The sequence below is a fragment of the Manis javanica genome, chromosome 3 (assembly GCF_040802235.1).
Source record: "Manis javanica isolate MJ-LG chromosome 3, MJ_LKY, whole genome shotgun sequence".
Lineage (NCBI taxonomy): Eukaryota > Metazoa > Chordata > Mammalia > Pholidota > Manidae > Manis > Manis javanica.
In genome coordinates this window covers 5,478,356-5,505,584 of record NC_133158.1, presented here as the reverse complement: position 1 = coordinate 5,505,584, position 27,229 = coordinate 5,478,356, and the positions used below count along the sequence as shown (strand labels likewise).

Here is a 27,229-nt window from a genome sequence, read left to right as displayed (position 1 = left end):
CCCTAGAATTTACCTTTGGCCTGCCTTATTTTTCTGGTTTTCTTGTGGAGGCTCCGTGAGAGCATGTTTCCGGCAGGCCGTTGCCCTCATGAGCACCCTTGCAATGCGTATTCAGTCAACCACCGTCCTCTCCCTTCCCTTCTGGTTGTGAAAACGTTCTCCTTCACTGCATTTTCTACCTTGCTTTGCAAAATACAGGCAAAGCAGCTGCTCAGTTCTTACTTTCCTTCAGGAAAATCCACTTGACATGGCGGTCATTTGTGTCTGTGGATAACTCTTCATCTGCATTGAATGGAGGTGCTTCCCTTGGGACCCCCAAGAGGCACTTTGGTCTGTGAGCCTCTGACGAGGTGGGGCCATGAGAGGCTAGACCCTGTGAGATCCAGTATTCCATCTGTCTCGACAGCTGAATGTTTGAGCTTTTATGTGAACTCTCGTAATTGAGCAGACACAGAAAACAAGATCATGTTTATTTCTCAAACTACTAGAAGGGAGTAAGTCTTTTTCGATTGAAAGCACATGCAAATTTTTAGAACCCCGATTCGTAAAAGTACAGATGTGGGCGTTAGCAAGTTTCGGCACAGGGCCGCAATGCTGGTAGACGCTTTCCGTTCAAATGAAGAATGCTCTGTGCCACCAGCACGTGGGCAGGGCTCCAGTGTGTGCAAGTGTGACACAGAGACTGAGACCCCTGAGGGGGGTGTTCATACACACAAACCATGCCCGAAGGCTGGTGGAACTCGCTGTCGCATCTCCTCGCAGGCAGAATGAGGAAGGAGATGCCGTATTGTGGCTGGAGAGTTTAAACCTTCCTGGTGTCCTCTTAGCAGAAAAGGTCTAGAAGCTTTGACCTGTGCTTGTCCTGGGGAAGGGAAATGCAGCGGCCAGGAAAAGACGTCACGGGAGCAGCCCTGGCCTTCCGGTCCCCTCGCCCGAAGCCTTGGTCTCCCGTGCCTCCTGTACGGGGATTCCAGCTAGCCACTTTCATTCAGCCTGTATCTCTGAAGCCTGCCGAATGGGTGGACCCCCTCCTCCTGCTGCTGGCTATTAAGTTTTCTTTCTTTCATCCATGTATCCATTCAGTAGGCCATTTTTCACTCACTCATCATCCCTTTTCTCCTTCAATGGTTAAATTCTTTGTGTTATGCTGAGGAAGCAGTGATGAGTAAGACGGACACGGTGGCTCCCCTGCGGGTCTTACAATCTAGTTGAGGGAAATAGACCAGAAAGATTTAAATGGATAAAAACTTTATGCACTCTGATCATTGCCTTGATGGAAACCCAAACGCTGTTGAGGTGGACGAGGGAACCTGCTTGTGAATCTATCTCAGAGAGGATGCTCAGTGAACCCTGCGCCAGGGAAGTGAGTTGTGCACGGGGCCTCGGAAGGAGGCGAGTCGGGGGGTGTCGGTGCCGGGATGAGGGTTTGGGAGGTGGCCCCAGGCAGGAGGCATGCGGACGGCTGACGGAGGGGAAGAGCTTTGTGAGCAAGGGGGCCTGGGGACCGTGACCCTGTGCAGAAAATAAGACAGTGGGGTGAAGATGGGCAAGACGGAAAGGTGCCAGACCACACGAGGCCTTTTAGGCCAAGGTAGAGAGTTCCAATTTCAGCCTAAGAAAAATGAAAAAGTGGAAAGAAAGCTAGAGGCTCTTCGGCAGGGCCCTGCCATGGTCTGCACTGTAGAACAATTCCGGCTGCTGTGTCGCGGGTGCACCACTGTGGCAGGAAGAGCAGAAGCAGGGCTGTCGCCTCGTTGGGAGGAATTGGTGGTGCTGCCCGGGTGGAGGTGGGGAAGATGCAGACAAGGGGATGCACTGGAGATGAAACCAGGCGGTGAGGCCCGCAGGCCGCGCACGGAGGGGTCAGAGGCCAGACCAGACGCCGAGCGCCTCCAGCTCCCTCCCCTGGGTTTCCAAGCTGGCCGGGCAGCTGGACGGTGGGGCTGAGCAGCAGGTCTGGAGGGCAGGCCTGACTCCCTTCTTTTCCATTTGCCCGCATGCCAGCAGGAGAACCTGTGGCCTCTCAGTGACCTGGTATACAGGCCGTCAGGCTTAAAGCACAGCTGAGCTCAGCTTCAAGCGTGTGCACCTCTCTCGACTCTCAAAGTAAAGGGCGGAACTTGAATATCAAAAATGGCAAAGAAGCATCCGGTCCGTGGAATAGGGAAGTGGGTCGGCATAGCGGCGTCCTGAAAGGCAGAGCTCCCACAGCTGGTCAAGGAGGACGAGGACCCGGAGACAAGAAGAGGGTGCCTCTGGCCCCTGCAGGCCCCCCTGAGACCCGAGGCGTCAGGCTTCTGTCAAGGCGTGTCTTCTGAGTGCGCTGTTTCCAGTAGAAGCAGCTTTCAATAATCCGTGTTCAGGACATGAGATGAGAAGTAACCAGAAGCGGCAGATGTGTCGGGACCACCGTGACAGGGGCCTTTCCCACTTCCAGTTGCAAAATTACTTTCTGGGCAGAGATGTTTTTACTTGATCTCATCCCCCAGTGCCTTCTGTCCTTGGCTTCTCTGCTCCCCTGGAAGATATCTGTATGTTTATATCTTCTATTCAGGCTTGTAAAGCTGTTGTTCAGAGCTGCAGCTTGAATGCCTTACCAAAGCCCTATGTGATATACCGTGTCTGCATCTCAGTGCTGGAGTTGAGGCCGTAAAGCGCACAGTCCCCGCCCTGGAGGAACTGAGGGTAGTTCATAGACTCTCAAGGTGATGTCCCTGAACTCCTGAGCCTCCTCTCTCCTTTGATGTGGGTTTGCACACATCCCCACAAGGAGAGAGAGTATCTGTGACCCTCAGCGGATGCGCACAGGGGCCGGTGACTCAGAAAAGGTGGAGACAGCTCTTCCATGAGCAACTGGGTGACAGCGTGTGGGCAGCTCACAGTTGGTGTCTGCATCCAGGCGAGCTGGGTCTGGACGTGGGTCCATCGCTGTCTGGCTGGGTGGCCTCAGGTAAACGTCCTTCTCTCCCTGCCCTTCCATTTCCTCACTTGGGGAAGGGTGTGCACACCTCGCAGGGCTGTGGATGACATGAGGTGAGATGCCTCGCCATGTGTGGTGCACGATAAGAGCCCAGGGCTGCTTAGACCGCCACCATGATTGTCACTGCTGGGTCCGAGAGAGCGGACGCTATATGCTGGCTGATGAAAGTGGTTGATCCTGGGGGATGGGTGAGCTTGGGGGGCACCGGGATAAGACCAAAGAAAGGAAATTCAAAGGGGGACACCGATTTCAGTGAGCATAGCTGCATAAGCCAGCTACACGTGTTCTAGCAGGACTTCAACCATGTTTGCCCTAAAAACATGCTCTCTTCACTGACCCTTGATTTTGACGACACCACGGCATAGCCAATGGAAGGCTGTTTGCTTGGTAACATGGAAACTGTGGATTAGTTCATGTTTCTAGAGGAGGGTTTCTTTCGCCTCAGAGAAAAATCGAGTGAATTCCTTGAAAAGCCAACGGGTATCTAACCAACAGCCAGCAGTTGTGAGCTGGTGGATTGGAGGAGAGGATAGGGTCATGACGTCCATTTCTCAATATGATGGACCTGGGGCCTGACGTAGGTGCTTCTCAGCAGAATCAAGTGGAGTTAATACATCCTTGAGGCTTTTCTGGAGCGTGTGAGGGTTACCTGGCAAAGCAGGGCTTGCTGGCTTGGCTGTGATCACACTCTCTGGACCTGAAATCTTGCTGAGAAATAAACAAACAGTGGTGATAAATGATCGTGGGCCAGAGGCGGGGGCCGTCTAGTTAAGTGCTGCTGCCTCACATTACAGCCTTCCTGGGCCGGCGATGGCGCGCGGGGGGGCCTCTGGCCTCTCCCACCCTTTTGTCATCTGCTCTGGAGTGTGGTCTTGTTTGGTCTCTTTATTAATGATCTGTAAAGGGGAGAGAAGTGCAAGTGAAGGAAAGTTGGGAGGTGTTGGAAACACCAGCGAGGTCGGGGAAATCACACACATGGCTTGAAGAAGGTTCGGAATGCAGAGGGGAAACTAACAAATCCTGGAGAAGTCCAGACACTCACATCTGGTGAGAATTAACATGGGACGCAGATATCAGTTGTGGGGGGAGGGCTGTGGAAAACCGAATGCTAGACGAAAACTAATGAGCCGAGTGGACATCGGGAAATGCCGCCCTGGATGAGAGCTGGGAGGGAGGCGCCGGTGGCCCTGAGCCCTGCCTGGGTGTTAGCAGGTGCCGGAGAGACACAAATCCCCATTTGTGACAGCCGTGCCTGTAAATTGTGTCTTACACTTGGGACGTCATAGTGTTGTGCTCACTCTTTTCCAGAGGCCCTCCCAAGTTACCAGGAAGATAGGGAGGGTTTTTCTAAGAACACAGCCTCTAAATGGGGGCAGTGTACCGTTTAATGTGTGATGTTAGATCCAAAACTACCAACCAGAGTTAGCGTTCAGACATAGGGTTGGAATGACATTTTCAGGGAGACTGTGATTCCCCTTGGGTATTAAATATGGACTCGAGGAGGCCCGAAGGTCTCATTCCTAGACCTAGGGCCCCAGCGTAGCCACGTCTCAGAGCCGTTTATCCAGGGGGCAGTGTTAACAAGTTAGGTCAGAATTTTCTTGGTGGTTCAGGGAGAGGGACCCCAGCCCTGTCTCTTTCCAGCCATCTCCACGGCCCCAGCAAAATGGAAAAATCAATGACATTCAAAGCAAGAATCCCTATCGGGTGATCAGCTGGAATGATCATGTGCCTTTTTGCTGTTCAGATGCCAACTGGCAGGAGGCTGTTGGCCATGCCCACATGAGTCTTAGCTCTGTCCTCTGTCCTCTCCCATGCATGCTGTCCCCACGGTGACCTGACTCTTGCAGGACCAGAGCTGGTCCTCTGGGCTGCTAGACAGTCTGAGGAAATAGGTACCATAGTCCCTATATTGCCCGGGTGGCCCAAAGGCCCCTTCCCCGTGAATGTGGCCATCAAGATACTCTGGGATGGGAATGCATATTCCCTCCCGCTTTGCTTTCCAGGAAACATATACAAATGCCAAGAATAACAGCTTGCAACAGCTGCAAACTTCCATCCTGCCCAGCCCCGGTCCAGGCTGCCCCCATCTCTGCTATGCAGAGTGGCACCTGCGAACACTTGGGCCACACTTGCCTTCCAGCTCCCAGGGCAGTCCTCATGGGGACAGAGTCACAGGGAGGCTGGATTTGCTTAAGGAGAAGGCCTGGCTCACAGCAGCCCCGCAGGCCCCCTAGTAAGTCAGGCCCCTCCCGCACCGTGTGTCCGTGTCGGCGGTGGGGTGGCTGAGGGGTCTGCCCGGCTCCAAGCATTTCCTTAGGCCCTGAGTCACCGTGTATATGCAGAGCCGTGGAAAGAACTCCCTGAAGGAAGCTGGAGAAAGGTTATAGTCTCTTTGGGAGAAGATCATTTGTCAGTGAAACCTCCTAGATGGGAGTAAGAGGCAAATGCTCTTACGTAGCCCAGACCCCCCTCCACAGTCCACGGCGCCCGCCTCCTGCAGAGGGCCACGGAGGATGGGGCTCGGAACAAAAATCCCGGAGGGGACTTTCACCAGAAAGCCTCAGCTTCTTGCATCCACTGCTTCATTTTCCCTATTTTTACTTTTGGGTTCACTGTAGAAAACTTTGAAAGTTTAATGAGCGATCAGGGGAAAACAGTTCCTAAACTCTTCACTGAAAGTACCACTGTTAGGCACAGTCTCCTCGGCAGATGTGTTCCCGTGGATATAGACTTGATAGGGACTAATCCGGCTTGGCAGAGTCCTTGGCGCTGAGTGGCTGGTCAGCGCTCTCGCCCTGGACACACAGACCCGGTTCAGACACTGGTTCGACCTCTCCTAGGGGTTGCCTGAACCTTCGAAGGGCACTGGGGCTCTTACCGCTGCCTTTTACCCTGTGTCCCGTGATGGTCTTGCTATGCTGGCAAACTAACATCTGCTCATGATTTTGACGCCCAGTGGAGCACCTTGGCAGGCCGGTGGGGTTGTGCGGCGGGGGTGCAGGCCTCCGGAGGGGATGCGTAGTCACGCAACCCAGGGTTTGTTTGTGGAGGCGGGGCGAGGCTGCATGGCCCCGCCCTGGGGAGGAGCTGGCTGCCCTGAGCCCGCGTGTGGTGCAATCAGCAGCCCTGCCGCCCCCCAGCATCCAGCCATCTCTGATGTAACTGCATCATTTGAGGGGACCTTCTGTTCCCACCCCCACCGAAGAAAAGCTCGCTCTCCATGATTAAAAAGGGGGTCTCTGCATCGCCCCCTGGCCTTGGGTCCTGCCCAGGTGCCACGGGTAGGACTTTTTGCTGCTGCTGTCAGTCACTTCTAGGGTTATATTCGTTTTTTGTCCCTGTGAGCCGTGGCACCGGTGCACTAGCACAGGGACTTGATGGCATCTCGTTGGAGGCAACCCTTTGCGCCCTGCTGTTTCCGCAGGCTAAGATGCACAGTCTCCTCCTGGGAGGAACGGCCTGCCCAGCCTGTGGCGTGCCCAGCAGCCGCCCGGACACGCGATACAGCCTCACAGGCCTCCAGTACCCCCGGCCACAGAAAGGCATTGCCCTTCCCTGCCCCGGAATGTGGAGATGAGGGGCAGGACAAGGAAACGCCCGGTGCCGGAGAGCAGCCTTTGTCCCTCCTTATGCAACAGGCCTGGGACGGGGCGAAATCCAATACGCCAGACGAGGGGTGATGGGGGGCAAGCTGAGACGCGCGGGAGGGATTTTCTCCGCCTTATTATCGCTGACAATTGTGGGAGCCCGCAGGCTGGCGGAGGACAGGCTGGCGCCGTGCATGCCCCTGGGTGAGCACGGGCACCTGGCTGGGGCTTGGGGCTCCCGGCCGTGGACGCCTCCCTGGAGGTTGCTGTTTCTGGGCGTCTCTTGTTGGCGGGCCTCTCACCCTGGGCAAGAGCCGGGACGGCAAGGGACGGGCTCTCCTTCTCCCCTCGGCTGGGCCGGCCTGCTTTCCTGGGCAATGCCAAGGTCAGGGCAGCCGAAGGGCACCCTTCAGCCAGGTGGCCCTGTGCCTGGCCTGCTCACCATCGGACGTGTCCTGAAGCCCTGAGGGCAGGCATGGGCCCTCCTCCCCCTTTGCCCCACTCACACGGCTCCCTCGCCAGCTTAGGGAAAATACCCCATGCCCCGATCCTCATCTAATCCCATACCAGCTCTGCGCGGGAAGCAGGCAATGCAGTTTTACAGAGTAAACCTTTAACAAGTCCGTTTTGCAAAGTAAGAAACTTGCCTCTTGGTCGCCTGCCCCTTCCTCGTAGCAGTTCCCAAAGGGTGTTCCTTAGAGAGCTGATGGTATGGGAGATGAAGAGGCCCTATTTTTAAAATCATCATAAAAGCAGTTGATGTGCAAATAAGTTTGAGCAAAATTGGGCTGAACAGAATTAGCTAAGTGTCTTTGTTGCAGGCCTTCTCAGAGCCTTTGATGGGCCACTGTTCCCCAGGCCAGCCATCACACTCTGACAAAGAGAGGGTTGGCTGTGTCTGCTGTGCTCATTATTCACAAGCTGTTTTCTTTCCAGACCCTCATATGGAATCAGTGTCCACAGAATGTATTTGGGGAGAGCTCTGATGCAACCTGCCTTCTCTTCGGTGTTCACGATGGGTTATTTGCCCTCCCGGATGGGGCCACCACCATCGTTTGGGGCACTGAACCAGGAGCCTGCTGAGCCCAATGCCAGAAAGGCCTCTGTTTGCTGTCCTGTGTTGGGCAGTTACGTTTTGCACAGTATTTGCCTGGAACTTGATGGTCATATGCATCCAGTGTCCAATGAGGCCTATAAAGAGGAATTTGGGGCCTTTGGCCAAGTTGCCTTCCTGGTGGAAATCACAGGGACTGTGATGTCAGAAAAGGTGGGAGCTAATATATCCTAAACCAAGGCTCACAAACCTTTTCTGCCATGGCCAGGTAGGAAATATTTTAGGTATTGTGAGCCAAAAGGCAAACTCAAGGATGTTTTAGAACTATTTATGTAACAAGAAAGACATTTTCACATGTTTTTAGTGAGGTAATTCAAAATAAATCGAGTGCATCTTTTTGCAACATGGTATCTGCTGATGAGAATAGGATTCTTTTAGGGGGAAATAACATATCACTTAATTGGGGTTCAACGCTAGCATTCTCCGTCCTCAAAATATTTTGCCAGTGTCCTTCTAATCATGATGATCTGTAATGGCATTTTAAGGATTTTTTCATCTTTGAAAATGTCCATCCGCAACAATTGGTGAGACACGGAGTCAAAACACTGCCGTTTGGAGTTTTCTGAGCAGGGGTGCTGGGCCATGAGGGTGCCACATGCCATCCCGGTGGCAGTTACTCAGTGGCCATGGAAGAAGAGATAAAAGGAAAGAGGAAAGGAATGGGTGGGGTGGCGTTATAGATGCATATGTATAAACACATGTGCATATAAGTCGTATTTATGGACAATGAAATTTGCATTTCATGTAATTTTCACGTCACAAAATAGTCTTCCTTTCTCTTTTTTTCCAACTGTTTAAAAGGATAAAAACCATTTTTAGCTTGCAGACCATCACCAAAGCCAGTAGTGAGCTGGACGTAAGTCAGGGGGCCACTCTTTGCCACCCCTGTCCTCAGTACTTTGACATTGGTTATCGTCTTCAATCCTCACAACTCCCTGCGTGGAGGGGGCTGTTACTATCCTGTTTTCCAGATGAGGAAACTTAGGTACAGAGAGGGGAAGCTTCTTGCCCGAAGTCACACAGCTCAGGACTCTGCAGAGCTGGGATTTGAACCCAGGCGTGTGTGATGCCCAGGCTGCTGGCCAGGACTCCGGGTTGTCTCTGTGGACTTGTGCTGCGCCCCCAAGCTGGACCCCTCGATCTCTGCTCCATCCTCCAGCTCCCAGCAGCCCCTCTGTGGGCAGTGGGGACGGGTGACAGCCCACAGAGGTGCCTTTCTCCACTGCCCACTTCTCCCCTCCTGTCTCTGCACACCTCCTCTGCCTTCCTCCTTCTCCTCTTGTTCTTTACTTTTTCATGAATAAAATGCCCATCCTGCATATAGGAGTTCATGGGGTTGGGGTGGGGGCTCCGCCTCCCAGAGCTGCCCCTCCGTGGCCGTGTGACCGTCAGCACGTTATTTAATCTCACTGAGCACCAGTGTCCTCATCTGGAAAATAGGAGAAATAATGTTTTATTTTCCTCCCTCCTGGAGTTCTTGTTATGATGCAACATGAAGCAGTGATATGAAATGCTAGACCGATGCCGGTGCATTGTAAGCACTCGATAAATCCCAGCCCTGTGGTCTGTTTTCTTACCCAGTCCTGGGTCCTCTGATGCCCTGATCACCCCCTAGAGCGTTGCAGCATCCATATGTGTGTAATTGTTTGTTGAGTATCTACCATGCGTCGTGAAGAGCTAAATGTTCACTCGATGGAAGTTTCCTGAATCACACTGGGGACTGAGCACCAGTCTGGTGGCCACTGAAACTGCTTTGCATGTTACCAAAGGGACAAATGGAACCGGTCTCCCTGGGGACCTTTGTGCTTGGTTCCCAAAGCCCTGTGCCTGGAGTGGGTTGGACATAACTTCCCCTGGGGTCAAACAGATGGTCTGGGCAACCAAAACATATCTGCCTGCAAATTCAGAATTGCCCTCGGTACACAGTCCCAATAAACCAGCAACATGAATAGACAATTGGAATTAGATCCGTGAGGAAGCTTACAACTTACTAGCTGTTACAAGAAATACCACCACGACGTGAAGTCAGGAGGAACTCAGACAGAGGCCGTAAAGCGAGTGAAATTACAGAGAAGAATGCTAAAGCTGCCTTCTCCCTTAGATGTTTGTATTCTGTTATCTTGGCTGATTCTGAATAAAGGAAAGATCGGAGAAAGCTTACTGAGAAAGGCCATGTGCCATCTTCTTTGTCTCAGAAAAGCAAGCACATGCTTGCAGGCTTCGCTGGATTCTTAGAGAGACTTGCAGGGAATTGTGTGGGCAGGGCATCTCCCAGGAGTTTACATCCTTTGTGTTGCATGTTTCACGGTTGCCAGCAGCTGGCATCTTTCAGAAGTCCCATGAAAAGTGGGCAGAGCTCCTTGTGCAAACTTCTGAGCAGAGGATTCAAGGGACTTTGTGTGTGACTGTTAATCTCATTGGGGAATTTTAGGGTGAAAACGTAATTACAACTGAAATGCCAGCAGCCGAGGCCAAAGGAATGTCTCCCCTTTGGACGGTTCTTTGTTGATGAGATTAAGAACTAAGCTCTCGTGCCCCTGCCTACAAATTATTCAGATTATTTGAAAAGAAATGAAAGAAGACACTGGGAAAAGAAACACCCCATACCACATGAGGTAGCACTTAGCTAATGCTCACCTGCTCAGGAATTAGTGAAACAGATGTTTATCAAGTGCCTACTATGTGTAAGTCAACAGAGGCTATGCCAGTAAGGACCCCGCTTTCAAGTAATTTAGCCTAAGGAAGGAGTATTCATAATGATCTGTCAGTGTAAGGTTGTAAGGAGAATTTGGGGACTCTGCAGGTTCGCCCAGGACAGCTATGTATTTATTGCATGAGCTATATAACCATCAGTTCTTAGAAATAGATTAGCATAGACAATTCATTTGGCCAAAAGGCAGCCGTGTGATGTGGGCCTAACAACAGGGCTGGAGGCAGACTGGGTAACACATAATGAGGAGGGATAGGAAAGTGACATGACACGGAAATGTGGGTCTGTAGTCAGCTAAAGAGCCGTAGGCCTCACAGCCATAGAACCAAGTCCTGGCGCTGAGCAGAATTTGTTCCGTGCGGAGAGCAGCTGCATGCAACCCCATTCTAAAACAACTTTTAGACCTGCACTACAATGTGTAGGTCTTAGGTGGCCCCATTCACACCTCTGAGGTCACACAGCTAGGAAGTGGACAGCGCAGGCTGGACCCATTTCTGTCGTTCAGCCATGTCCCACGCACTCGCTCCAGGAGCACATGACCACCACCTGCCACCATCGAGCACGGGGTTCATCTGACTCAGCCCCTTAAACCACATACCCAAGTCCCTCCTCAAGGGGGTTAAGTTCCAAGAGCTTGTAAGGCAGCTGACTCACTGCTGGGAAATCAAACAGTGACTTTCTCTATATAATAGGTATTGTACATATTATTATATAATGCATGCTGGTATTCCCTGATTTTCTAAAGCTCACATTATGCTGCTTCAGTTTTACAAACAATCTACCTGTTTTTGCTAACGGAACGTAATCTGAAGAGATTTTCACTTTTACGAAAGAGTGAAAACAGCGTCCAGCATTTGTTTTGCAGGGGCTCCAGCCGTGAGAGAGGCACCCCCACCGGGCTCCTTCCCCAGGAACTACACTCAGAACCTCAGCATCATGCTGCCCTAGCTTGGAACCCTGTCTGTGAGCATCTGGGCTTTATCTCAATTGATTTTTGGATCCATTAGCAAGATGTGTCCGAAGGTGTCAGAAAAGCTTAGGAGAGGTTATTTTTTGGGTCTGCGAATGCTCAGAATTTTTTGCCATATAAATTAATGGTAATTGCTGCTTTTGAAAGTTTTCATAGGAAGTCTGTACTGTCAGAGAGGAGGGGAAATGTATATATTAAACTGTGTTAGGTGTCCATGCTAACCCATAAACGTCTGTGTCACTTTGCTAAAATTCCTGTGCTTGTGGAGAGGGTTCTGGAACCTACCAGAAGATAACAGTCATCAATGTAATAGGAAAAACAAGATTATTGAATGACTTAGTTAACAATTGATCTGAGTCCCGATATTTCAGGGGTGGTTTGTTTACAAAGAGCAAGGGAAGAGATTACCCATCTCTCTAGATTGTTTTGAGGATTAAATCCACTAAACCAGTGAGTGTCTGGCATGTTTTCAAAGTGAAATCAATGTTCATTGCATGAATAAATAGAGGCCTTTGGGAAAAAAATTCAGCAGCAGGGATAAATGGAAACTTTTGAAAAAAATTCCGAAGGGAGTTTCTGAATCCTTTGAAAGGTTTCAGGGAAGGACAACTAAATTATTGATTCCACCTGACTTCACCTTGAAATAGAGTCTCCTTTTATAGTGCACCTTGTCACTTGAGCATATGGTAGGTGCCTGAGTCAGCCGTGCATACATCCAAGACAGTCACCTCTGCCAAAGCTGCAGAATCGTACACCTGAGTAGCAGCTACTGAGGCCAAGGTCAGGTGGCCCAGCTTCCAGCCTTGGAAATCATTAAGGTTACTCTCCTGAGCACTGACACTGAGCCAGACCCTTAGCGCCTTGCCAGGTACTAATTCACTGCATACTTGCTGCCCAGGGAAACCCATGCATGAGGTGGGTACTACTATGAGTCGTGTTTTGAAATAAGAATATGGGACCCTAGAGAGTTTAAGAAAATCGCCCCCAGTGCAGAACTAGTGAGCAGGGGAGCTGGGATTTGCACGTGGGCGGTTTGCCTCTGGAGGGCGCTCTCCCTGTCGGGCCACCTCAGCCTCCACGGCCCTGACCTTGGGTGGGCTGCTTGCTCGTTGCGGATCTGCACGCTTTCGGATGATTACCAGCATCCCTGGCTTCCCCTTTCTAGATGCCAGTAGCACCCTGTGCCCACTGGCACAGCCAGAAATGACTCCAGAGGTTGCAAAAGTCCCCCAAGGGGCACAATTGCCCTTGGTTGAGAACACTGCTCCATACCCAGATGCAGCCCAGGAGAATTCCTGGGATTGAGAACATTATGAGAGTTTGACCTTCAAACTGGAACCGTTTTAGAGACTTTGCAGCCGTGAAGCTACCTTCTGCAAAACTGGGAGGAAGCACAGCTTTCTTGCAGAGGGAGGGGAGGGAAATGAGCTTTCTGAAAATACCTGTGGGCATTAAGGATAAGGAAAGAGGGAATGGCGGTCAGGGTGTGCATGGTGGGAATACAGAAAGATGACGGCTGCATGGTGATGTGGGAGAGAGGGGCGGCGGATCTGGAAAGGCGCGCACCTGGCCCTGCAATCCTAGCAAGTCTGAGCTCTCTGGCTCCTGCTAGAGTCCACAGACCTGGTCCAAACCTCAGAGCCATGCTGGTGAGCTGTGTGATGTTGGGCCAGTCATTTCACTTCATCGCCTCTGCTTCATCCTCTATGCAATTTATAGTTAAAATACATGTCTACCTTGCGGTGGTGTTCTGAGTTCCTCAAAGCGCTCAGAACAAGAAAGGGCTCGTGGTTGCTGGTCAGTAATCCTGCTACTCCACCCGAGGCTGCGGAATGGGGTCTGGACTCAGGCTGCCTGGGCATCAAACTGGCTTGGCCCTTCTCAATGGAGCAGCCCAGCGTCTGTGAGCCTTGGCTTCCTCACTCTAATCCCGACCTCACAGATGTGAGGAGTTGATGGCCTGGCACACACAGAGCCAGCCCTCTGCCCACTGCCTGGCATCACCATCCATGCCAAGGTGGCCCTTCCCACCTTAGGATTTGTATGAGTTTGCTGCTGTAACAAGTACCAGGGGCTAGGGGCCTAAACAACAGAATTTGATTGTCCCACAGGTCTGGAGGCCAGGAGTCGGGGGGTCGGCAGGGCTGGTCCCTTCTGAGGGCTGACACTCTGTCCCATGCCTCCCCTCAACCTCAGCTGTTTGCTGGAAGCTGGTGGCATCTCCTTGGCTTGTAGATGCATTTACCTTGACCTCTGTCTTCACTATCACATGGCTTTCTCCCCAAGTGGTTGTGTCTGTGTCCAAATTTCTCCTTTTTATAAGCCTATCCGTCGTGCTGGATCAAGGTTCCAGTGTGACCTCGACTAACTAGCTCTGCAGAGACCCTGTTTTCGAAGAAGGTCCCATTCTGAGGAACCAGGGGTTAGGATTTCAGCGTATGGATTTTGAGGGGACACAGTTTACCCCGCAACAGGATTCTGTGAATCTCTGAAAGGTCTCTTTCGGCTCTGAAGTCCCTTGAGGGATGATTGAGGACTGGGTAGTTGGCAGCACCCAGTAAATGAACCTCTGTGGTCAGGGGGGAGACTACACTTTCTTAGGATTCAGGAATCATGCCCCTTGAGGGAAGCATCTTGATTATTTCTGACTTTCAGTATTTGTTCCTGTGACCACACCTCCTCTATCATGTGATGATGATGACAGTCTAAACCTTCACCCTTTCCCCCCAAAAATCATTCTGTGAACTGAAGAAGAGTGTGACTGTCAGGACACCTGGGAACTCTAAGTTCTGTCTAGGTGCGTTATTATTATCGTCATTGTGTATAAGGAATAAGGGACACGCTCGTTCCCACATGGGGACCCTTGTCTGTTAACAGGGCCGGCCTGGCCTCTCCCGCCAAACGCAGACCTGCTGCTGAAGTTTTCAAAAGCTCCCTGTGTTGCGAGATTCGAGCAAACTTGATCTTCCAGGTTTAACTTAAATATTGTTTCCATTTTGAAGCCTGTCATGTGCGTGTACCACAAAGAGCCTTTGGTTTCCCCCCCAAAGCCCGGGGCAGCGGTCTGCAGGCAGTAACAGAATGCTAGGAAGAAAGAGGGAGCCTGAAATGGATCCTCCAGCTCTGGGCCTGGGCAGAGACGAGGGGGATGTAAATAAAACCATTACTTCTCCTTCCTGATCAAAGGCGAGGTGGGGGCCCAGCCCTCCTCCCTGCCACCCAGCAAGCAATTAAGGCCAGCGACGGCTCCTGCAGAGTGTCTGCGCCACCAATAGGTGGTGGCAAGCGGGGTGCCCATGCACGCACGTGTGCAAATAGAGCACATTCTGGCACTCTCCAGGGAGGGACACACACAGACCAGCGTGGTTGATGGGTTTCTCTTTGCATCTGCATTCGGTGCCTACATGAGATCGGAATTTGCTAGTGGGACCCAGAAGGGAACTGTTAAAATTGGCAAACACTGAGCAGACTAGTGTCTCTTGGGTTTTATTTCCACCTAGAATCCTAGGAAATGCTGATTCTGAGTCCATGGTGCTAGGTGGGGCCTGAAATCCTGCATTTCCCGCAGGCTCCCAGGGAGGGTTGCCAGATTTAGAGGGGGAAAAAGAAAAAGCTGGATGCCCAGTTAAATTTGAATGTCTTTAATTTTATCTGGCAACCCGGCTCCCAGGCGATGTTACTGCCACACTTTGAGTGGCAAGGGTGTACGTCATCAAAACATAAACATTTGGTGAGAACATGGAGCTGAGTTCGTGGACGAGCATCTGGTACAATTCAGAAACAAGCCCAGGGCTCACAGGATAGTCACCCTGCCAAATGATGCTAGATTGTCGGCAGAAGCAAAGCGACGGCGCCAGGAGGGGAGACACATAGCGAGAAGCAGGGTTCCCTGCATTTCCAGGCTGAGTCCGGGGGCCAGTGTGGGTCTCATGTTTGCTCTAGGTATTTATTTACTCCGTCCCTTATTTACTGTTGGTAAAGCCAGAGTGAAGTTGCAGGTGTAACAACAAAAAAGAGCAAGAATAAAAAAGGATTTTTTAAGAGCTACAAATAATGCTGTTTTTAAGCTGAGGGTCTGGGTGGCATTTTGCTGCATTCTGCCTCCATTCCCCACCTGCCCTTGGACATGAAGGGGGCCCCCCTTGACTCTTGGGCTCAGTCTCTGGCAGGTGATCTGTCGGGAAGGTGGGGGCCGGGCTTAGGGTTACTCTGACGAGGGACATGCATGTCCTTTGAAGCTATGGGAACCGATTCTCAGGCCTTTGCGGCCACGAGGCCACCGGAGCAGCCACTTCCGGATGCCGGAAGGATGTTGCTGGGAGCTTAGCCATCGTGTATTCCAAACCTGGGATTCCCTAGACGGAGGGGTAGAACCGCAGAGAACTTCTTTGTCCTCAGAGCCCCTTCTGCCTTGCAAGCCACTCTGTCCCACCCCCGTAGGATCCCAGGGGGCTGCAGAGGGTTCAGATCTGTTGTTTAGGGTCTGCCTTTTCAGGTGTTTATTTGTTTGTTTGGTTCTATTTTAAAGTATCCTGTATCCGTCAATGAAATCCTTTACCTTCTGTCTACCCATTCTTGAGACTGAGTTGAATCTTACATATGTCTACCATGATTTTAATATGCTTGATCTAATTTAAGGTGGACACCATATCCTCCCAAATGAAGTACTACCATTTGTTTTAGTCTTAAAGTATGTATTGAGCACCTACTATGTGTACCAGGTCTGCGGAATGCCATAATCATCCAGAAACTAGGGAAGAAAAATAAACCTCTCTTATCCAGCCTGGTTTCTTCTTGGCTTTACCACAGCAATTAATAAGCATGCGGTTTTCGGCTGAAATGCAGAGGTTGTTCATTGTAGCACTTCAGCAGGCTTTAGTCTCTGAGACACTTTCAAATAAGATCATTTCTCAAGTCCCATTTATCAAAATCCTATAAGCCTCCTACTCCCCGGTGTTACGTCCAGCCTGGTATATTCCACCCACTTTTTTAGTCTGTAATTATTTCACGATTCAGTTCTCACTGTAAAAGATTTAAGTCACACTAAAGTAAACAGCTCAAGGCCTGACTGTTCGTTTACCTCCGCTCCCATCCATTAACTGGTAGGTGTACCCTTCCTGTGCATTTACAAAATATATGTACCTTTGCACATTTTATTTGTGACACAAATTGGATTGTCTTATACAAATTCTTCTGTGATTTGCATTTTCCACTGAACAGTACGTCTTGACACGCCTTCCATTTTCATGCCTGTGAAGTTAGTTCATTGTTTTCTAATAGCTATAGGAGTACTTCATGGAATTTCCCTGCCAAGGCTTGTTTAACCATCCATGGTTGATGGATATTTAGATTGTTCTTCGTTTTTTTTGAATGACCAGATTACAGTAAACAATTTTGCATACACGTCTGTGGACATGGGTGCAAATATTTTTATAGGATAGACACCCAGAATTTTAATTTTCTCTATCAGATGGCTCTGATAAGGTGATGAGAAAGGATCGGTTGCCAACTGGCATATACATACAGTCCAATCTGAGCCTCGAGTTTCTCAGCCCACGCTGTCCTGTTTGAATTACTTCAGCATGACCTGAGGGTCTGCCATGTTTGGACACCCCTGGCTGACATTTTGAAAGCTGGAGTGGAGCTTCATAGGTGAAAACCTTAGAGTTACAATATTTAAATGTTTAATAGAGTATGCATTTTACTGGGCAGAAAGTAGAAAAGAGAAGAATTAAGGGAGTTTCTCTGACAAATGGATTAAAATCTCCACACTGAATAGGACACAATTCTCTCAGGGAAGGAGGTGCACCATTCTTTCCAGGAAGAACTTTTTCATGTTTTTCTTCCCAGCTAAGCTAACTCCCCCAAATAGCCAAAATGGAATGTACCTTTTGAGAGTGCTGGGTCAGCATGGATTTTTGTTACAGATTTTAGAGTAAATCTACCAGGGTGTGGGAGGCAGAATTCCAGAGATGTCTCCCCAAGACTCCCATCCCTGGTTATTCAGTCAAACACTAATCCAGGCACTGGGTCCTGAGGGGAGTTTGCAGGTGGAATTAAGGTTACTAATCAGCTGCTCCTGAAATAGGGAGTGTATCCTGGATTATCTGAAGGACCCAATATAATGATATTGGTCCTTAAAAGTGGCAGAGGAAAGAGGAATAAGAGATGAGGCGGAAGGAGAGATGAGAGAGATTCCCAGTGGGAAGAGGGGCTTTGGAGATGCAGGAAGGGGCCATGAGCCAGAGAATGCAGGAGGCCCCTAGGAGCTGCCACTGACTCCTCGCCCTCGGCCACCGAGGACAGTCCTACAGCCACATGGAGCTGAATACTGCCACGGTCCCCAATGAGCTTGGAAGTAGATTAATCCCTAGGCTCAGGAGAAGACAGCAGCCCTGCCAGCCCCTTGGTTTGGGTCTTGGAAGACCCAGAGCAGACAGAATACATGGATTTTTAAAAATCTTCTAAATATATGGTCATTTATCTGACAGCAATAGAAAACTAATACAGGAGTTGAGCCAACACCTATGTGTTGGACATACCAAAACAGAGCCACAGGGCAGGCTGCTGGTGTCTTTCTTACTGCGTAGCATCTGATGCGGACTAGGGGCCCATGTTACCGTATGAAATAGAGCTGCTCGCATGTTCTCCGTGCCTACCAGGTGACAGGCGCTCTGCTGGCTGTTTTGTGTGTGTTTCCTGCCAGCTCTTCACAGTCACCCACCAGGACCTGGTGCTTTATCATCATCTCCATTTTGCAGATGAGATAACTGAGCCTCAGAGCAGTTAGGCACCTGGGCAGGGACCACACACCTTATAAATGGCAGGGCTGGGACTCCAACCCGTCCCTGTGGGGTGTCACACCGAAGCCTGTGCCCGTGAACATGCTATTGCACCACCCCTGAAATTAAACACGGTGCTACCATGTTCCCATGTGCAAAATCTCCCATATTTAAACTCTGGCTAAGCAGTCACATCCAAGACTGCCTTTTGTCACATAAAGTCCCTCGACCTTGTTTGAATGCCCTTGGAATGCTCTACCATCTGAGGCTGAGCAAGGAGGGAAAAAAAAATCAAAGTTGGGTGGTCAAGGAGCCAGGAGACTCCCACCCTTCACCACCCCGACTCTGGCTCTTGCACACTTGTATTTCCCTTCAGATCCTGGGAGGTCCCACTTGCTCCAGATTGTGTCAAAGGCTGCACTCTCCTCCCCACACCAGGCACTCAGTTCTAGGGCTGAAAGTTGTGATGCAGGCATTTTTATACCATGAACAAAAACTCTGGAGTGTCACGTGGAACCAGTGTGGTGCATGGCTGACATTTTTTCTGGGGTGGGAGGCTGGGGGCAACGTGCCAGCTGGACTTTGGTTGTTGGCAGAGAAGGGGTGACTTCGGATTCCGCCAGTGGGAAGTCTGAGCTTGAACACACTCCTCCTCACATGTACTCATTTGCTTATCCCAACATTTAACAACCGTGAACTGCGCTTCTGTCGTAGGCCAGGGTTCGCACTGGAAGCTGAGGATACAGAGATGAATGAAACAAGTTCCATGCTCATGAATGTTCCAGGCTGGAGAAGGAACAACGGATAAGCAAGCAATTGCAGGCTGGAATACCTGCCATGGTGGAGAAAGTACTGGATGCCATGAGAATACATGGGAAGAGATGGCAACACCAGATTCACAAACCAAATTTGTGGCCCCTAATCTGGTGCCTAACAGAAAAGTAAGAGTTGACCACGCAACCGTAGGCTAGAGGAGGCTGTTCCAGACCGAAAGAGTGTCACCATGTAGGGCCGATCTGGAAACATACATGTGTCCATAAATCTATCCGGAGAAGGCACAGGGCAGGATGGCAAAGGGTGAGGCTGAGGGTGTCCGTGGGGACTGAGGTCAGCAAGGCTTCCCACTATTTCAGAGGGCTTGAACTTTACTATGAAGGGACTCGGAAACCACTGAAGGAAATGGCTGAGCAGGGCTGTGGCCAGGCGTAGGTGCTTGGAAGGACCCCTCCGGTGGACTGGTCAAGGAAGGCCGGAGGGAGAGTGCTGGGAGGCTAGAGTGTGCTGTGCATGAAGGAAGGGCAGGAGTCGGATGGAGAAAGGCAGTTGTATTCCAGGGATACCTGGGAAGGACTGTCGATGGGGTTTGGTTGTGGGGTGGAGGGGGAAGAGGGCGTCCAGGATGGCAGGCAGACCTCACCTGGCTAAATCATCTTCTGGGCTGACAGGCCTGACCTGGGGTCTGCAGAGGTGAGAGGGGATTAGAATTCGTCTTTCATGGAAGGCCAAGGAGCAGAGGCTCAGCAGGAGGCACATCTTCCCCCTGTTGCGTGGGCAGCCAGACCGCCTCTGTGGATGGGCATCTTGGGGTCTGGGAGCAGGTGATTCCTCGTGGTTGTCTTGAACGTGTTGACAGAACAAAAGCTTTCAGGTAAACGAAGTCCAGACCTGTGACTGAAACAGGAGATGATTCAGTTTCCAGTGTTTACTTTTTCTCCTGTAGGCTGGTTGTCTGCAGAGAATGCCCTTCCTGGGGAAGGGGGTGGGTGCATGTGTTTGAGGAAGGGTCAATGTACCTATCACCTGCCCACCCCACATGCCTTGAGGTGCCAGGATGTCTTGGCAGGTGTCCTGACTCTTGGGTTTGACGCGTCTTGTCAGGGCTGCCAGACTGCTGTGGCTGCCCCCTGGGAAGGGCCTGTGGTCTTGGCACTTGTTAGCACTTGCTTGGTTAAACACCTGTGGCTGCTATGACCCCATAGGCTGCCAGGCCAGGGCCTCTCAGCTCCACCGTGGCAGCCCTTCGGTCCTCCCCTTATCACTATAACTGCATCACAAGCAAGTGTGAGGTGCACCCTGGGCCTGGCAGTGATGTGTAGCTACCATCCACTGCTTTGGTCTGCCCATAATCTGTCTCCCTCTCTTCGGATACCAGCAGCCAGGTTTTCTTTGGGCAATTTCTTTCAGTTTCCACCGTTCTGCGGCAGTTACTCTTCGTCCAGCGCTATGTCAGGTATGGGCATGTGATGATTCAAGCCAGCCAATGAGAACCCTCTATCCCCAGACGCAATCACTCAGAGGCTCTCCCTTGAGCCACAGTGATTGGTTGAGGGATGGGCACATGACCCAGCTAGACCAATGAGTCTCCGTTCTGAGACTGGATCCGGGCTTTTTGGGAATAAAGATGTATCCGTTTCGTGGAATTGGAAGCTGGGATGACGACATTCAGGGCACCAGGGGCCACAGCATGAAGGCAGGCCTGCCTGAGAAGGAAGTAAAAAAATGCAGAGGAAGGCAGACGGCAGTGATGGAGGGAGAAGGAGGCAGAGATGGTCCCCGGGGACGTGGTCTGAGTCCCTGAATTCAGCCATGCCCAGTCCTGAGTGATTCAGTTACAAGAGCTAATGATGTCCTTTTCAGTAAGCCGGCTTGAGTCCTGATGAAACGAAATTGTGTTCATTACTGAGACCTGGTTCAAGTCCGTTTAGCAGGGATCCGGTGAGATCTGTGATGGGAGCTGCGTCTCAGAGCTGTCAGGATCACTCGGGGCACGTATAGCCACAGCCATAATTATAATTCCTATTCCATTTTTTTGGAGGTTTCCCGTTATCAGACACTCCTTGGCATGTTGCATGCATTATTTCATGTGATCCTCTGAGTAAGTCTTTGAATTAGAAATAATGATTTGCATTTTACAGAGGAGGGAACCCAGATCCAGAAAGGTTAAGAAATATATTCAAAATAATAATAATAACAAGGGCTAGTCAGTGAAGAGGTAAGATATGAGTTGTGGCCTCCTGTGGCTCCAGTCTGTGTTCTCACGTCCCTCTTTCTGGCCTCCTTCCCCTGTGTACTCACCTCTGGTCAGGGGAAATACTCCAGGTATGCAAGGCTGGCCGGTCACTCCGTCCCACCTCAAAGGCTTGGAAATAAGGGAGGTAGATTGCACATCTGTGGAAACACAGTGGAAAGGATCAGAGCAGAGACTTGCAAAGTTGCCCTAAAAAGCCAGAACAGCTCTGGGCCAACCAAACTAGATTGTAGCTCTCTGAATGGACTGACAGCAAAGAAGGAGTGGGTGTGTCAGAGGTGGGGTAAGGGAGCTGGGGTGTGGATACACTCCCTCCCGTCAGTCACTGGTCGGCAGATGCTCCAAGTGGCATCATTACCACACTTCCTGCGTGCCCACAAGCCTGTGCAGGGTGGACTTTGGGGAGCCAGAGAAGCCCTCAGGCAAAGGCAGGCCGGGATCAGCAGTTGGAGGTCAGTGTGAGTGGAGTGGGGTGGGGGTGGGGGACTGAATGGAGCCATCAGCATCGGGCACCACATCAGCAAGTGGGCAAGAGACCATCTGCCTCAGTGCCCAGGGGCAGCTGTGAGTCCCTCCCACCGGCTCCCTTTGTCTCGTCAGATGAGACAGCTGACGTCCGTCCATGCCTCTGGCTGTGTTGATGGGTTGTGCCGAAGCAGGGGTTGAGGCTGGACAGAGACATGAGTGCGCGCCTCCCAGGAATGCCTGTTCACCGCGTTTGCCTCTCGAGGCTCTGCCTGTCAGTTCCAGAAAGATCTGCGAGATTCCGCTCCCCTCCGTTATCTTGCACTGGGGTCTCCAGTGGTAACTCTGCAACCGTTTTCTGCAGAGCAGTTCCAATTGTTTTATATCTCCTTAGCCGCCAAGTGCAATGTCATAAGCAATAAATAAATAAATTGTTGGCCTGTATGGAAAGCATATTTTGTCCAGATGCGTCCTTGAAACTTCAGCCCTGAAACATGAAAGTCAGATTGGAAACCGCATTCTCAAAAGCTCAGGGGAAGTCGGCTTCCGCGGAAAAGCTGTTTGATTGGCAGGCGCTGCCACCCAGCACCCAGCGTGTGTCCTGCAGACGGGCAGCGCGCCTTCCTGAAAAACAGGTGTGTGCTGGTTTTGCATGCCAGTTCGTGAGTCTAGCATGGGTGGGCCAACAGGACAGGCCAGGGGCAAAGAGGGCGTCGAGTGCGGAGGGTGGCTTAGCTGGAGGACCTGAGACCTGGGAGCTCCTTTCGGTCTCCTCTGGAGCAGGTGCGTTGGAGCGCGCCTCCCTCATCCCCGGGGCAAAGGTCAGTGCCTTGTCTGGGCTGCAGCCAGCTCCCAGCTACCCTGTCTTTGCTGCATGCCGGGGTTACGACCGTGGGCTATGGAGCCAGGAATAGCGGGGAGACCTGAAAATCACCCAGAAAGGTGCTCGGTGTTTTAGCTGCTTTAACCTCTCCTGAGGCCCTGAGAGGAGCAGGCATTCCAAGAGGGAGCAGGGCCGCGGAAGGTGACCCGGGAGAGCAGAGGTGGCCTTCGTGGTGGAGGCACCTCGAAGATCCTGGGTGGGAGTGCTTTTAAATGTCATTGTTGCTATTTAAATTGAAAGTACACGCTCATAAAAGTTAGACTAGAGGAGCATCAAGTGAGAAGGGGAAGTTCCTCCCCAGCACCCTTCAGTCCACCTCCCCCGGGTCATTCCAGCTTCTAGATCTTTGCACACACACGGTTTTAGAGGAAAGGGGCATGGGGGGAGGTATATTATTCTGTAACTCCCTCGCTGCCACTTCACAGACTTTGGAGATCTTCCCACATGCGTGTACTCTTCGCCTCTGCTGCTCGGTGCTGTTTGGACAGATAACAATAATGGGTCAGCCATTTCCAGGGGGACTGTTCAGATCGCCTCCCAAGTTGCCAGCCTGTGCTACACAACCAAAAATGTCACCAGCTGATGTTATTATCTTCACCGCTGGCGGGAGTCATTTTTTATTATCTTACCTGTTGGATTCAATAGCATTAAAGTGAACAATGGGGGAATTCATGAAAAAAATGACTATAGAAATAGTGGTTTGGGATATGCGTACAGGCATGCGAACTATATACATATAATATATAAATATATGTAATATGTAAGTATGTGCATGTATATAATATATAAATATACATAAAATATATAATATATAAGTATATAATATGTAAATATATGCATGTACGTATTATGTGTGTGTGTAAAAGACAAGGAAGTACAAGAGAGGTACTTGACTGAGTGAAAGTAAAGATGTCGCTTCCGCACCTGACTTGATTATCCTGAGTGAGTTCCTCACCCACCCGCCAAGACTGAGTGGTAGGCGTGTGTGTGTACTCCTTGACTCTGGGAGCCCAGCTTGGGAGCTAAGTGGGCCGCTCCTGCAAGATGCTGTGGCTGATTAATAATACAGGCTGGGCTCAGGTACCAATTCTGATCTTCCCAGTACACAGTCTTAGCGTGCTTAACTCTCTCTGTGTCTTTGTTCCCTCATTTCTCAAAGCAAAATGATGGAATGCACCTCCTACGGTGGCAGAGAGGACTAAAGGAGAGGGGGCCTATGATTACCTGGCCCCAAGTACCTGCCCAGGACACAGCACAGAGGTTGGTAGCAGCAGTAAGAAGAGAGCTATGACCGCCAGCAGACAGCTGACATCCGTCCAGAGTGTGTGCCTGGGGAGAGACACACACTGTAAATGCACCCCCTGTATAGGTGCTCATTGTCCCCTCCCGGCTAGGTAGCTGCAAAACAATCATGGAAAATAAAATGACTACAAAATCATTTTTAAAGTCAATAGCCACCTAAAACCATTCCAAAGTGCCTCAGAGGTTGTCCCAAACCATCAGCTATTCAAGACCAGAAACAGAACTTAATTTCCAGTTGTAGATGATAAATAAACACGGTCTGCTGCCCTTTACAATGAGTGGCTATTTTTTTAACCCATGCAGCTGTGTCCTATTTACATTGAAGCTGTCATACAAATTAGCAAAGGCCCACAGACTCTGAAAGAAGGCAGACTTCAGGCCCTGAAATGTTCACAGGAATGGAAAATGGCTTATCCCCCTCCTCACTGCCACAGAGCCCCGGTTCTGGTAGGGAACCACTGGGAAGAGCTGACGAGTGTTTCCAGGTCAGCAGATACGTTTGCTGCCCAAGTAGGCTTTGAAGCTAATCTGCAAGCCTGTGTAAAATGAAATGCAGGAGGGCCTGGAGCTGCTGCGTTTCAGCTTTTTCTGCAATCTGTAAAAAGTCCTGAACTTTTAGCAGGTAGGAGCATCCCCCTTATTTGGTACTAGTGTGTGCATGGCAGATTTGAGTCTGAATTAAAGTACCAGTTAGAGCACAATGGACCATGTCCCGTGTCTCTCAGTGTAAGACTTTCTTAGTAAAATACTTGCTTGGCAGTACTTATCAGACATAGCCCTTATCAAACCGTCCGTGTGGGCTGTTAGAAGGTGAGTATGGAGGACTGAGCCTCAACATCAGAATAAGTAAGGGTTAGGAGGGTGTTTAGACTCTAGTTTTTCAACCCCTTCCATATAATAAAGAGATATCAAAGGTTCAGGGAGGTGGAAGGCCAGCTCAGGATCCCTCAGTGAGGCCTCAGACTAGAACCTAGGATGCAAAGCCTCCACAAAATATTCTTTCCACTAGACTGTGTGGCTTCCAGATGATCTTTTTCCTGGGGAACATACATGGACTCAAAGATGTACACAATCTAAATGTAACTCTAATGACTCGTCTTTCCTAGAGAGGACACATATGACCACGTTCTAGAAGAACAATTCATTAATCCTCTAAGAAGTCAGCCTCCAGCGAGGGCCTGGGGCCCACAGAATGGCACATGCGGGACCTTGCCCTCAAAGCAGTGAGGATGGGGTCACATTCAGCATCCACTGAGAGGCAGGCAGAAAGGGTGAGGGGAATATAACGAGGGTGGCTTTTCAGTTCCGCCTGACTGGTTCAAGGACAGCTTTGTTTGACCTGATCCTGAACGGGGTAAGCAGGCTTTTTCTTGACAGAGCATTCATTCATTCATTCATTCATCCATCCATCCATCCATCCATTGAAATTTACCAAGCCCCTGCTTTGTGCCAGTCTTTATGCCAGGTAAACAAGTGGTAAATGTAGAGCAGTAACCAAGACTCTGCTGTCAGGGGTCTTACATTCTCTTGGGGGGAGTCAGACACTAAGCAGGTAAATGAAGGAGTAAGTAAGAGGATTTCAGGTAGTGGTAGATGCAAAGAGGGCGGTGAGGCAGAGAAAAGCCCGCGGGTGAGTCGGGAAGGCTGATGCGGGAATGTGACATGGGGGCTGGCAGGAAGAGGCCAGGCTGGTGGCACGCACGATGGAGGTGGAGGGAGGTGGACCCGGAAGGGTGGGCAATAGCCAGTTTGCACAGAGCCTGCGGGCCAGAGAGAGCAGACAGGAGGCTCTTCTCGGGGGAACTAGGAGGCTTGGGAGGATTTTGACCAGGAGAATGAATGCCCTGCTGTCTGCGTGAGAAGGTGGGGAAGAGTCTAAATCATCAGGGGCGGATGGGAGTTTTCGTAGTGGATTCAGGGTCCCTGGAATACTACATTGTCAGCCTGAATTCCTCAGACAAGCGCTGCCTTTAGGGTACACGCAGGCAGAACCTAAAGAAAACACAATCCTCTTGTTTCACGGTGAGGAAACTGAGGCTCAGAGAGTCACGGTGTAGGCAGCTTGGACAGCAGGAGGGCTGGACCCAGACCCAGGGCCCAGGAGGCAAGCCCTCTGCTTCCTCCCTGCCTTCCTCCTCTGCCGGTTTACCCACGTGCATGTCTTCCAGGGACCAGGATTTAAAATCTGTTCCCCATCAGACATTTCGGAGAAGCCTGTTACAGTTTGTGTTCAGTAGTGAGTTGAAATGCTGTCACTGTGAATGACTTCTGCTTGACAGAAGTGTCAGTATTGCCACCAACTGTTCTAAGGAACAGTGACGCACGCCAGGGGTGCCCCAGCTCCACGGGGAGATGCAGAGGGAGGCAAAGAGCACTTTACCAGAGCTAGAATTCAGATTCGGCTCCGTCCTGACTGATGTGGCCATGAGGAAGTCCCTTCTTCACTGTGGATCCGCACTCCTGTATGTATGAAATCAGGGAATTGGGACATAGGCATTACTGAAAAATGGTCTTGAATAATTTTGAACCACACTAAGCATATTGTTTTTTTGCAGGACTTGTCAGAACCTTTATCATGTTAAATAAGCACTGTTGATCCCCAAATGGAAACCTGTTCTTACCCAAGTCACAGAGGCATCTATGTACATGGTCCTGGAACGCTTTGGGGGAGGACACCTCATACAAGTTGTGCTCCACACGATGCTCAGGGAACTGCCCTGTGAGACGAGCCCAAGGTCCTGAGACCTAGTAAGGTCCGTTCATGTCCTTACTTGGCACAAAGCGAGGGGTTGCCCAGGGACTCGGTGGTGTGTCCTCCCTATTGCCCCCATCCAGTGACCCACAGAGGCTCCCGAAGCCATGTGAACAGCTCCCCGCCAGTGTGGGCTCCAGCCCCTTGGAAGGCCCCTGCCCTGCCCGATGCCTGGAGCACGCAGCCTCCTCTCACACCTGGGCAGTGGAGTAGCGATATCCTGTCTTGGAGGGCGGACTCCAGGTCCAGAGGTCTCTCTTTCTCCATGGGGCTCCCTCTGGAACTTTCCTTTGGCATGTCTCCCCGTTTTCACATTTTATCTTGCTGCTCATGGATAAGCCTTGTCTGTTCATCGGCAGCCATGCCGGGTGCCCTAGGAGGCGACAGGCCGTGGGACGTACCCCTCCCAGCTCCCATGTGACTGTTGTTCTCACCCTGCGGTCCGCTGTTTGCTGAGCACTGTCTGCTCAGAGCTTCCTCTGCACTAACTCAGCCTCCTTGCAGCAGCCCTAGAAGGTTGTGTATGTCCCATTATCCCTGCTGTTCAGGTGAGGACGCTAAGCCTTGGCCAGGTAACTCCCAGAAGCCTCACTGCCAGCACCTGCGGTCTCTGGACGTGCCCCTCAAGTCTGCCCTCCAGGTTTGTGCATCTG

General features: G+C 50.9%; 1 protein-coding gene and 1 long non-coding RNA gene across 11 annotated transcripts in view; one reads left to right on the top strand and one right to left on the bottom strand.

Annotated features, from left to right (window-relative positions):
* Positions 1-27,229, top strand: part of ERC2 (ELKS/RAB6-interacting/CAST family member 2) — a 784,869-nt gene that overhangs the window by 639,534 nt on the left and 118,106 nt on the right. The window lies entirely within an intron of this gene.
* LOC140848127 (uncharacterized) lies at positions 18,225-22,060 on the bottom strand. Of its 2 annotated transcripts, none has more exons than XR_012128673.1 (3): positions 19,964-22,060; positions 19,564-19,817; positions 18,225-18,880 (listed from the first exon to the last, which is right to left on the bottom strand). It is a non-coding gene; the product is annotated as an uncharacterized lncRNA (long non-coding RNA). The 2 variants fall into 2 exon arrangements; XR_012128672.1 differs by having other exon boundaries at positions 18,226-18,880; positions 20,247-22,060.